The following is an 11,238-nucleotide window of genomic DNA, read 5'->3' as shown; positions in this document are numbered from 1 at the left end:
TATTTGAGACAGGGTCTCACTGCGTAGTCTTGGTTGGCCTGGAACTCACTAGGTGGACAGGCTGGCCTGGTACTCAGAGAGATCCGCCTACAGATCCTTGGGATGACAGGCATGTGCTACCTCATCTAGCCACGCCACTGCTTTGTTACTCTCTCTATGACCTAATAACAACACCGTTTTATTTCAGTTGCAGAAGATGGTCTTTAGTTCCTAGTGATAGACCAGAAATAGAGGACAAATGACTGATTAGATAACAGAAGAGTCTGAGAGGCAGTAACTTCAGACAAGCTTGGATGCAGATGTTAAGTGACATCATTCAGAGCCTGTTTCCATCTGTCTGCGTTGCTTCCTCCTCTGTTAGCTTCCATCTTGAGCCTCCTCTTGATTTGTAACGAGAAAAAGACAACAGCCAGCTGGGTGCCTACATCGATTGGTGACCCGGAGGGGTCATGAGTGTACCTTGGAATTGCTACCTGTGAGCACACGTGTATGAACTGAGAACTGCATGGCGGGGAAGGCCGGTTGCTGAAAGATGTTTAAACAAAGATTGGGACAAGACCCTCATTTGTAGTTTGTCAGCTTCCTCGTAAGCTTGCACTGGGCACAGGTTTCAAGTTACCGGGGTAGTTTCTGTACTGAGAGAATGTGTGGACTGTCACAAACCTTCCTTACTGATAAGTTTCAGCAGCTCTGAGACCATGGAAAGTCAGAAATTAGGGCAAAACAATTAAAAAGTAATGACTTCTGAGTATAGGTTAGACCCCCCCCCTTTTTTTTGAGACAGCTCTCATGTAGACCAGGATGGCCTCAGAATCCTTATGTAGCTGTAGATGACCTTGAATTCCTGATCCTCCTGCCTCTATCTCTCAAATGAGATTACAGACATGAGCCTTCCTGTACAGTTTATGCCCTGCTGAGGGTCAAACCCACATCTTTGTGCCTAACAGGCAAGCATTCTACCAACCCACTTACATCTCAACCCCTAAAAGTTTTATTTTTTGACATAATGTATTGAACTCATTGTAGCTTCTCTGCATCCCAAAGGTTGAGATTACAGGAGTGTGGCACTGTGCCTGTCTTAAATAAGTTTAGACACACAAGTGTGATGAGGTGACAGCACTTGGATACTTCTGACCTGAAGTGCTAGTGAGTACACAATAGCTGAGGGACCACACTGGTTACCCTGGACAGTGGCCTTCTAACATACTGCTCCCATTCTAAGCTCTGAGCTGAGATCAGGCTGTGCCCCACTCTCAGTCATTCCTTGTGCAAACAGTAGCTTCCAGAACTGCTTTTCCCCTAGTGACAGATCTTTATAAGCAGCACTGACTCCATTTTAAACTCGAATGCTGAGAAGGAATGACCCTGTGCTTGTTTAAACGCGTAAACAACCACTGCGTTTCTGGCACTAGCCACGACACTTAGTGATGCCTAACTCACTGGAGTGAAATATTCTCAGCTATGAACCTGTGAAAGTAAGTCAGGAGGCCTACGCATACATCGACCCTATGCTAGAGGGGGCTTTGCCCAGGAAAGCGGTCTCCATGGGAAAGTCAATGTATTCTGCTGTTTCCTTGCATTTGAACATGGTGAGTGCCAACGCAGTGTTCCTGACACACACAAAAAAGTGCGGAGGGGTAGCTTCTCAAGTCCCAGGAAGGCGTTGGCGCTCCTCCACTTCTATTACTAATTCTCTATTACTTCAGTCAGGGAAAGCTGAAAATACGAATTCAAGGGGGAATCCAGTTTGTCTATGCCCAACTCCCAAGCAGCAAAATGGAACTTAGATGGCTAGGCTGATGGCGCCACAGTTAAGAGCGCTGCCTACTCTACAGTGGACTTGGAGTTGGTTTCCAGCACTCATGTGACAGCTAACAACCATCTGTGATTCCAGTGCTGAAGGATCTGACCCGCTCTTCTGGCCTCCAAAAGCACCAGATATGCACATAGTCCACAAACATACATACAGGCCAACGCTTATACACTTAAAGTAAATTAAGATTTTAAAAGAGGGAATCAGAGAACTGCTCAGGTTGTCCCCTTAAGATGCTGAAAAAGGGAATCTGAAGATGGGGAGCTGGGGGGGGAGGGGGGAAGGAGGCAGTGGCTTAGCACACACCAAGAGAAAAGGATGTGGTGAGAGTCCATCACAGATACTGAAAAGGAACAGAACTTTCTTATTTATCTTAGAATAACAATGTCCCCTGTTTAATCTGGCATTCTATGTAAATTCTGGCACGTGCTCATTTAATAGGCTTATTAAATTTGTTTTTAAAGTGAAGATAGAATTTGGTGATTCCAAAGGAACTAGGTATGGTCTAGAGATGCAGCTCAGCCAGCAGAGCATCCCCCTAGCACACACAAAGCTTGATTCCCAGCTCTGAATAAAACAAGGCATGGTGGTCACATAAAACCAGCACTCAGCAGGTGGAGGCAGAAGGATTAGGGATGAGAGGATATCCTCAGCTACATAGTGAGTTTGAAACAAGCCTGGGCTGCATGTGACCCTGTCTTAAAACTAAACTAAACTAAACCAAACCAAAACCACAACTATTTATGAAATTGTAAGATTTGTAAGATTATGATCATGTAGTTTAATATTTAATGTAATGTGGTATGTCATTTATTTTACGTGTGTCCTTGCTAAAATCAAATCTTTGCAAGGTATTCTGGCTACTACTAATCTGCCTCCTTGAGATGGGCTTACATCTTTGTGCTGGAGCCATTTTTAAGCATGTGATTATTGGAATGATGCTATATTCTTATTTAAACGTGACATCTGTACACTTAAAATTACTATTAATTAAATTGACTCTCTATCATCTTAATTTTTAAAACGTTTTTATCTGTTTTATTGGGTGGCATGTGTATCCCACAGTATGTGCGTGGAGGTCAGAGGATCCCTGTGAGCACCTGTTCCTGTTAAGCTGTCTCACCAGCACCAAAGCTTCTAAAAGGCAGATGGGGTGGAGACACGGCTCAGTGGGTAAGAATGTGCAGTGCTCTTTCAGAGGACCTGAGCTTGAGTCCCAGCACACATCCCAGCATGCATGTATGTCACAGCCTCCCATAACTCCAGCTCCGGGGGATCTGACATCTCTGGCCATTGAGGGCACCTGCACTCAGATGCACAGACCACCACCCCCCTACATGCATAATTAAGAGACACATGAATAAATCTTTAAAGTTGTTAGTCAATAAAGCACCATAGTCCACGTTCGCCCTCAGCACAGAACTATGCATTCCTTATTTTCTAGCATGTTTTCAAGAATACCAGTGTCTTGGAGAGGTAGGCCAGATAGCACTTGTTAGCTGACATTCTTGCTTCCTTGTCACACATTTCGTTTTGCTGACAATTTTCAAAATCAACCAGGTTTTTAGCAGGCATCATTTTTGTGTGTGAAATGTGTTTGAAGTAAATGCATAACTCCACGCATAAATACACACACACTCAGAAAAACAGGTTGGTGAAACAACCTGCTTATCAAAACAACAAAAGTTATAGTCCTTTAACTTGGTCCATATAAAAGGAACAACCCCTTTGTTGTAAGTGACTATTAATATTTACTATGGGTTTATCTTCTGGAATGCTGCTGTTAATCCTCAGCAGCTGTATAACCAAATCACCACACAGAGACTAGGTTTTTAGTTAACCTAGAACACAATGCTGGGCAATATTTACTCCCTCCTAAACCTCCACGCCCTCAGTTTCCTAACATTTAGATTTCCCACACTATACTTGCTTTCTGTGAAATCTTAGGTCTGGTTCATGCTCCACGTCCTCCAAGATCTCTCCTCCAGCTCTGGCTCTCCCAGCTCTCCTCCTCGCCCCTTCTCCTCCCACTCATCTCCTGCCTTCTGGCTCCTCCCCTCTTTCCTGTCCTCTGGCTCCTCCCTGCTCAACATTGTGTCTAGTTGCTTTTATTTTGTTCCTGTTTACACAAGAGTTGAGACAGGATGCTTAGAAGGAGTATCACAATGCAATATGCAGATTGAAACCAGAGAGTTGGGGGTGGGGTGGGGGAGAAATCAGTATTTAAATGAACAAGGGTAAGGTGTATACATTAAAAAAAATTATACCAACACCCCTTAAACTAGGATATGGCAGCATCAGACCATTTAGTATGCTTACCACCAGACTGACAGGTGGCCAGAGCTCTCATCTCTGTCCCTGGGACTACAGCTCGGCCTTTGATTGAAAATGGCCATTCACATGGCCATATGCCCACACACAGGGCACAGGTGGCCCTACAGCCCTGTGCCCCATGGCCTTGCCTGAGTTTACCTGGAGCTTTAAACCTGCTCTTCGCCTTCCAACAACTCCCTGCTTGCCTTCTTTATCTAACCATCTACATACTTTTGATACTTTTCTTTGCTTCTCCTCAGCTCTCTGCCTCTCCCTTCTGTGCCAGCTTCTTTGAATATAGTAGCTCCTTTAACCCATTCTTAGCCATTTTAATACATACATACATACCATTGTGTGATGCTCAATAAGTGAGCTGGGAATAAAAGAAGCTATAATTGCCAGCAGCTACACTATCAAGTGAAATCAGAGTTAGTGATTTAGAGCCAACAATTTCAATGTCACTTGTGAACTTACTATTATTAAATAAGTTCTAAAAAGACACAAACACATCCACCTGTATTTCTGTGTGTGAATTAATAATTGAAAATAAATTCAGAAAAGCCCTGTATAAACCAATGGAATTCTGCAGTGTGTGTGTGTGTGTGTGTGTGTGTGTTCAGGAAAGATGTCAGTTCTCCTGGAACAAGAGTTAAAGAGGGTAAGAAAACCTTTCTGTGTATAGCCAGTTATATGTCACTGTGACAAAATAACTAAAGAAAGCAGCGTACAAGAAGGGCTTACTTCTGCTCCTGGTTTCTGAGGCTTTAGTCTGTAGGAACTTGGCTTCATTGCTTTTAAGGCTATACTTGGTAATACAGAAGATCATAGCAGAGCACCATTGGAGCAAAGTGGGTCATTGCATGGTGGGCAGAAAGCAGAGAGCCATAGAAAGGGCTTGGAAACAAAACACAACCTTGTAGATAGTGGTAGAACCCAACTATCTACTTCCTCCAATGCAGACCCACCTCTTAGCTTCCACTACTATAGAAGGAAGCCCCCATGTTTGAAAGTGATGTTTAATTGAGTGGCAGAAAAACTGACAAATCAGAGAAAATTTGACAGAATATATACCCAACTCTCATTAGAAAGGAGAGGAAAGTGAAGCTACTTGAGGGGTGATACGGAGAGAAAGAGGGAGCTGTTTTAACGGAACAGTAATAGAGAGACAGGTTGCAGAGAGACAATTCAGGTGAAGACCAGATGACCTAGAGAATGAGAAGGAGCCAGAACATTAGAAAAAATTGCTGGAGTTAGTTTGAAGCTAAGCAGAGCAATAGAGAAGATGAAAAAAGACAAATTGAATAAGTGAGCTTATTGAATAAGAGGAGCTTGGGCCAGAACAGCTGAGTTAAACCAGCCAGCCAGAGTTCAAAAAGAACAAGAAAGGGTGAGCTTATTAAGCAGTAAGTCTCAGAGGCTGAAAATGGGCCTAGGTTAGATTGTACAGAAATTAGAAGTTTCTGGAACTAGGCCTAGGTTAGCAGACAGAGGCAGTAAGCCTCCGAGACAACAATTACTTCAGGTGAATAAAAGTTCCTTTGACACACCACCTCCCAATATGATGTTTTCCAGAAACGCCATCAAATTAGGAATCTATTAATGGAGTCATTCATTGATTAGGTCAGAGCACTCCTGATCCAATTGCTTCTACAAAGCTCCAACTTAGTCTTTGCCTTAGTAACAAGGCCTTCAATGCACTAAATTTCAGGAGACATTTTATAATCCAAACTACAGCCTTATCCTCGTGACAGACATCCTGTCCTAAATCTACCCTCACTAGCTCACAATGCATTAACTTCCACCTCTCTGAAGCTCCGCAATCCTTAATCATGTCACAGTTTATACTATTAAAAACTTTGTTATATTTTTAAAAATCTGATGAGACTAGAGAGATGATTGGTTAAGTGTAATTAATGGCTGTTCTTCTAAAGGACCCTGATACCATTCCCAGAACCCACATGGGGGCTCATAACTGTTAGTACAGTTCCAGGGGACCTGGCACCCTCTTCTGATGTCCTCTAGCACCAGGAACACGCATAGTTTTAGCCTGCTAATCTGGTCATTGGCTTTTCAATATTTATCTTTATCCTCAATAGTTCTGAGCATTTTTATTAAGCGTATACAATGGGCTCCATTAAAAGTATATTGACAAGAGAAATGCACATAGAGCAACAATTTTCTGACTCCTACATGTTACATTATAGAAGACAATAATGATTTGGTGAGCAAGACAGTCAACGACATTCAAATGAGACATGTAAATGCTAAAGAGTGCCTGAAAATCATTTACTCCCTTTGAAATTTTACTAGTAATGCAAATTTGTAAGTTTTACAAAGATTGTATACTGGGTGGTGGTTCAGGTGAGAATGGCTCCCCTGGGTTCATATGTTAATGATCGGTCCCCAGCTGGTAGAACGGTTTGGAAAGGATTACGGTGTGTGACTTCGCTGGAGGCGGTGTGTCAGCGGGCGGGGGGGGGGGGGGGGGGGGGAGATGAGGTTTCAAAATCTCCCACCACTCCCGGTTCCCTCCCTCCGCCTCATGCTTGTGGATCAAGGCGTGAGAGTCAAGTTACTGCTCCAGCTCCAAAGCCGCCTGCCTGCCGGCACGATCCGGGCCGGGCCATCGTGGACTTTAACCCACCCTCTGGAACTGTAAGGCCCAAATGAACTCTTCCTTTTATAAGTTGCTTTGCTCATGGCATCTTATCATAGCAAGAGAAAAGCAACTAAGACAACTGGTAAACTGTGTTAGACCCAAGTTAAATCAAAATTATATCCATCTGGGCTAGCATACAAGATTTCATTGAGAATTAATAGCAGCAACTCTATCTTTGTCAGTCCATTATAGCCACCACATACAAGATGTCTGTCCATAACAGGGCAAGGAGGCATACAACGATAACTGAGCTGTGGGGAGACTGAAGCAGGAAGAGCTCAAGATCAGTGCTGTCCTGGATTAACTAATAAGACACTCTCTCTCTGTGTCAGTCTCTCTCTCACACTCTCTCTTTCTTACACACACACACACACACACACACACACACAAATAAAAAAGAAAGAAGAAAATAATTAAATAAATGAATAAATAAAGGTGGGGGAGGAGAGGTGGGAAGAGGGAAGGGGAGGAAGAAAAGACCCTGATGAGCTGATGCTTTCTTCTGATGGTTGGAAGTCAGGTGGCCAGTTTCTTACCACAGAGCTTAAGGTTAGACATCATCTCCAGCAGGGCTTTCCAAGATGAATGTGAAAATCAGCACTAAGTCAGTAATCATTTCATCTACCTTGGGAGGCAAAGTCATCTTTCTGGTTAGAAAGCCAGAACAATTATCACTTAATCATCTTAATTGTTCATACCACACATTGGGAAAAGTCAGAGTCTCTAATAGTGTGATTACGGCATCTATGCCGCCTCTGTGCTGCAGCTGTTCCCTAGACACCCTGCAAAATACCTTCCAGCTAGAGGCCCCACTTTAAAGGAGATTTACACTGTGTTTCCTTCTGATTTTTATGTCGCAGTCTTGTTGGGCCAGCTGCCTTAAGCAGATGGGGATTTGGTCCCTTAAATAGTCTGCGTCTGTTGTGTACCCACTGACATCATTGCATCCCATTTGTGTTGAATTGCAGATACCTTTGCCTGTAGGCTTCTCCAGCCACACCTTAAATTACAACCAAATTTAACTTTCATTCTAAGCACAGTCTCTTAGAATGGCAAATAAAAACACCTAATTAGAACTGTGCAAGTTCCTCGTATAGCACTATATGGAGAACAGGGGGAAATGGTATAAATGCTGAATTTAAGAAGGGGCATGCCTAGCCTAGCAAGATGGCTCAGCCAATAAAGGCACTTTTTATGAAACCTAATGTTGTGGGACGGATGCCCATGAGCCATGCCATAGAAAGACGGGATGGACATCAACTCGGACAAGTTGACTTGCACACACACACACACACACACACACACACATCATAGCACAGGCATGCCCACACTATCCCAATTCTCATAAAATAAATAGATAAAGAGAAAGCATGTGCCATGCTCACAGTACTGTTAAACATCCCTTTACCTAGATACAGAGAGAATGCAATATTTTGTTTTAAATTGTTTTTTTTAATTTCATGTGCATGTATGTGTGTGTTAGCCTGTGTGTATGCATATGAATCACATGCATGCAGTGTCTTGGAGAGGCCAGAAGAGGGCATGAGGTCCCCCGGAACTGTACGTGCAGGTTGTTCTGAGCCTCCCGGTGTGGGTGCTGGACGTTGAACCAGCAAGAGCAGCCAGTTAGTTCTCTTAACTTCCAAGCTATTTCCCAAGCTGCAGAAATAGAATCTTTTCAAACTATCACCAAATATTCCTGATATCCCAAAGATTCGCAGAATGTGATTTTTGCACAGCTGGCTTTCTCACACAGCTAAACAACTATGCCTTTAAGAATCAAACCTTCGGACACCACCACAGCTACCAGCCCAGTGGTGCCAGGGCGCGAAGAGACCAGCCGCCCGACCTCCCCCGGTCGCCGCCACGTCCTTACATTTGTTCCAACACTGTTAAAACATGGTGGATTACAATGAAGTTCTGGGCGTGCAGAGACATGCCTCACCTGAGGACATTGAAAAGGCATATCAGAAACAGGCACTTAAATGGCACCCAGACAAAAATCCTGAAAACGAAGAAGAAGCAGAGTGGAAATTCAAACAAATAGCCGAGGCATAGGAGGTATTATCGGATGCCAAAAAGCGGGACATCCATGACAGATACAACAAAGAAGGATTAAATGGTGGTGGAGGAGATGGAGATCACTTTGACAGTCCATTTGAGTCTGGCTTCATGGTCCGGAATCCAGATGATGTCTTCAGGGAATTTTTTGAAGGAAGAGACCCATTTTCATTTGACTTCTTTGAAGACCCGTTTGATGACTTTTTGGGGAACCGGAGAGGTCACCGAGGAAGTAGAAACCGAGGTACTGGCTCGTTTTTCTCTGCCTTCGGTGGATTTCCTGCTTTTGATACAGGCTTCTCTTCGTTTGGGTCAATAGGTCATGGGGGTCTTACTTCATTCTCTTCATATGGCGGCAGTGAAATGGGCAACTTTAAATCAATATCAACTTCCGCTAAGATAATTAATGGCAAAAAAAAATCACTACAAAGAGAATTGTGGAGAATGGTCAAGAAAGAGTAGAAGTTGAAGAAGACAGACAGTTAAAGTCCTTGACAATAAATGGTAAGGAGCACCTCTACGCTTGGATAACAATTCAACGCACGCATATAACTGAAATGTTAAACCATAACAAGCACCATTTGAGGAATAACAGGAATTTTTTTTTTTTGAAGATTTCAAATAACTCAACTTTCTGTATAACTGTAGCTAATCTAAAGTATTTATAAAACAGCTCATCGGAGCCCCTATTTGTCATAGATTTCTGAGTTTGTTGTTTGGACCACAAAATAGGACCATTTTTTTTTCTTTAAAATTGTTGTAATCTCTGTAGGCACTTTGATTTAAACAAAACGTAATCTGAGGTGAGCCCTGTGACTCTTGAGCAGTACGAGTGCGAGGACGAGACGGTTTTTCACACCGGGATGGATCTGCTTCCCATTGTGTCGAAATGTGAGTGCGTCGTGTCAGCCTGCTGGGATAGTAACATTGCCAGACGAATCTTCTACAGAAATATTTCAATTTTATTCTCAGTATTTAGTGACGAAAGCTATTACTGCATCAATGGTAGTACATTTCTGGTTTAGTGTAAATTAAGGATGTTTTCTGGTTGTGCATGGATGCTGGCAACTTTGTCAGTTCTGACAATTGTTTAAATGTGTAATGTTAAGCTTAGGTTTTAAAAAGCTGGTTAATTTGGGTCTTTTGTTATTTGCTAAAAAGAAAAAAAAGAAAAGAAAATAGATGCAAATGTGTTTGGTGCCAAAAAAAAAAAAAAAGAAAAAAGAAAGAATCCAACCTTCGTAGATGGAGAGTTAACACAATAGTTTAGAGCACTCGTTTCTCTCAAAGAGAATTTGGGTTCGATTTCCAGCACCCACATAGCTCACAAACATCATTAACTTCAGTTTCAGAGGACACCCTCTTTTGATCTCCACGAGCACAAGGCACACAGAGAATACCTGCAGACATTCATGCACATGAAATAGAAATAAATAATTCTTTAAAACTAATCAAACCTTTGAAATATAATCATTCTTACTTGAATACTTTTCAAGATGTATTCTATTAAATTTGTGAATATTTAATCCACTTCATGATAATTCTTATAGGCAGTGTCTCTTGGACAACATATTTGTTACAGATAGCACAATGAGACAAAAATAAGACTTGTTCATTTCCTTTCAATACCACAAACATTTGCTGTCCTCATTGCCAGGCATGATGCTGGGTCCTAAGAATAGAAATGAATAAAACATGGGTCCTGTGTCCAGAGTTGTTCATTCTCACAGAAGTCACATGAGAACACAGGAAACGAGAGGCCCAAGACAACTGGGTCTCTACCAGGTTAGCGAGAGTCAGATTATGAGAGAATCTGGACTTGACCCTGAAGCATTTCACTGGGAGAGTAACCTGATGAGACTCAAGGGATGGCTCAAAGGGCAGTGTGACAAACTCAGAGCCAGGAGGAGGAGAAAGGATTGAAATCTTTTTTATGTGCATGAGTGTTCTGTCTGTGTGTGCCTCATGCCCATAAAAGTCAAAAGAGGGTGATTTGGAAAGAACAGAGTTGCCAGGAAAAGTACTGAAATGGGTTTTTGTTGTTGTTTTGTTTTGTTTTTGTTTTTGTTTGGATTTTTTGTTTTATTTCTGAGACAAGTTCTCACTATATAGGAGAAATGATGCAACATGAACAAAAGTAGAAATGGACTTAGGAGGCAGAATTGATCTGGTGTCTGACTAAATCGTGCAGTAAGGAAGGAACTGTCTGGAGAGATTTCTGAGTCTTTCGCTGGGACAACCGTGTAGATGGTATTATGACCTAGAAGGGAAATTTGGAAAGAATGGAGCTGCCAGGAAAAGTACTGAAATCTTTTTTTTTTAAGGGGTGTGTGTTTGTTTGGACATTTGGGGTTATTATTGAGACAAGTTCTCACTATAGAGCCCAGGTTGA

General features: G+C 42.4%; 1 pseudogene; it reads left to right on the top strand.

Annotated features, from left to right (window-relative positions):
* The first annotated feature begins 8,667 nt into the window (after window positions 1–8,667).
* On the top strand, window positions 8,668–9,402 carry LOC110547496 (dnaJ homolog subfamily B member 6-like; annotated as a pseudogene).
* Window positions 9,403–11,238: the final 1,836 nt, after the last annotated feature.

This window comes from Meriones unguiculatus, chromosome 3, assembly GCF_030254825.1.
Source record: "Meriones unguiculatus strain TT.TT164.6M chromosome 3, Bangor_MerUng_6.1, whole genome shotgun sequence".
Lineage (NCBI taxonomy): Eukaryota > Metazoa > Chordata > Mammalia > Rodentia > Muridae > Meriones > Meriones unguiculatus.
Note: the sequence above shows the minus strand (reverse complement) of the source record. Positions and strands in the feature narration are given on the sequence as shown.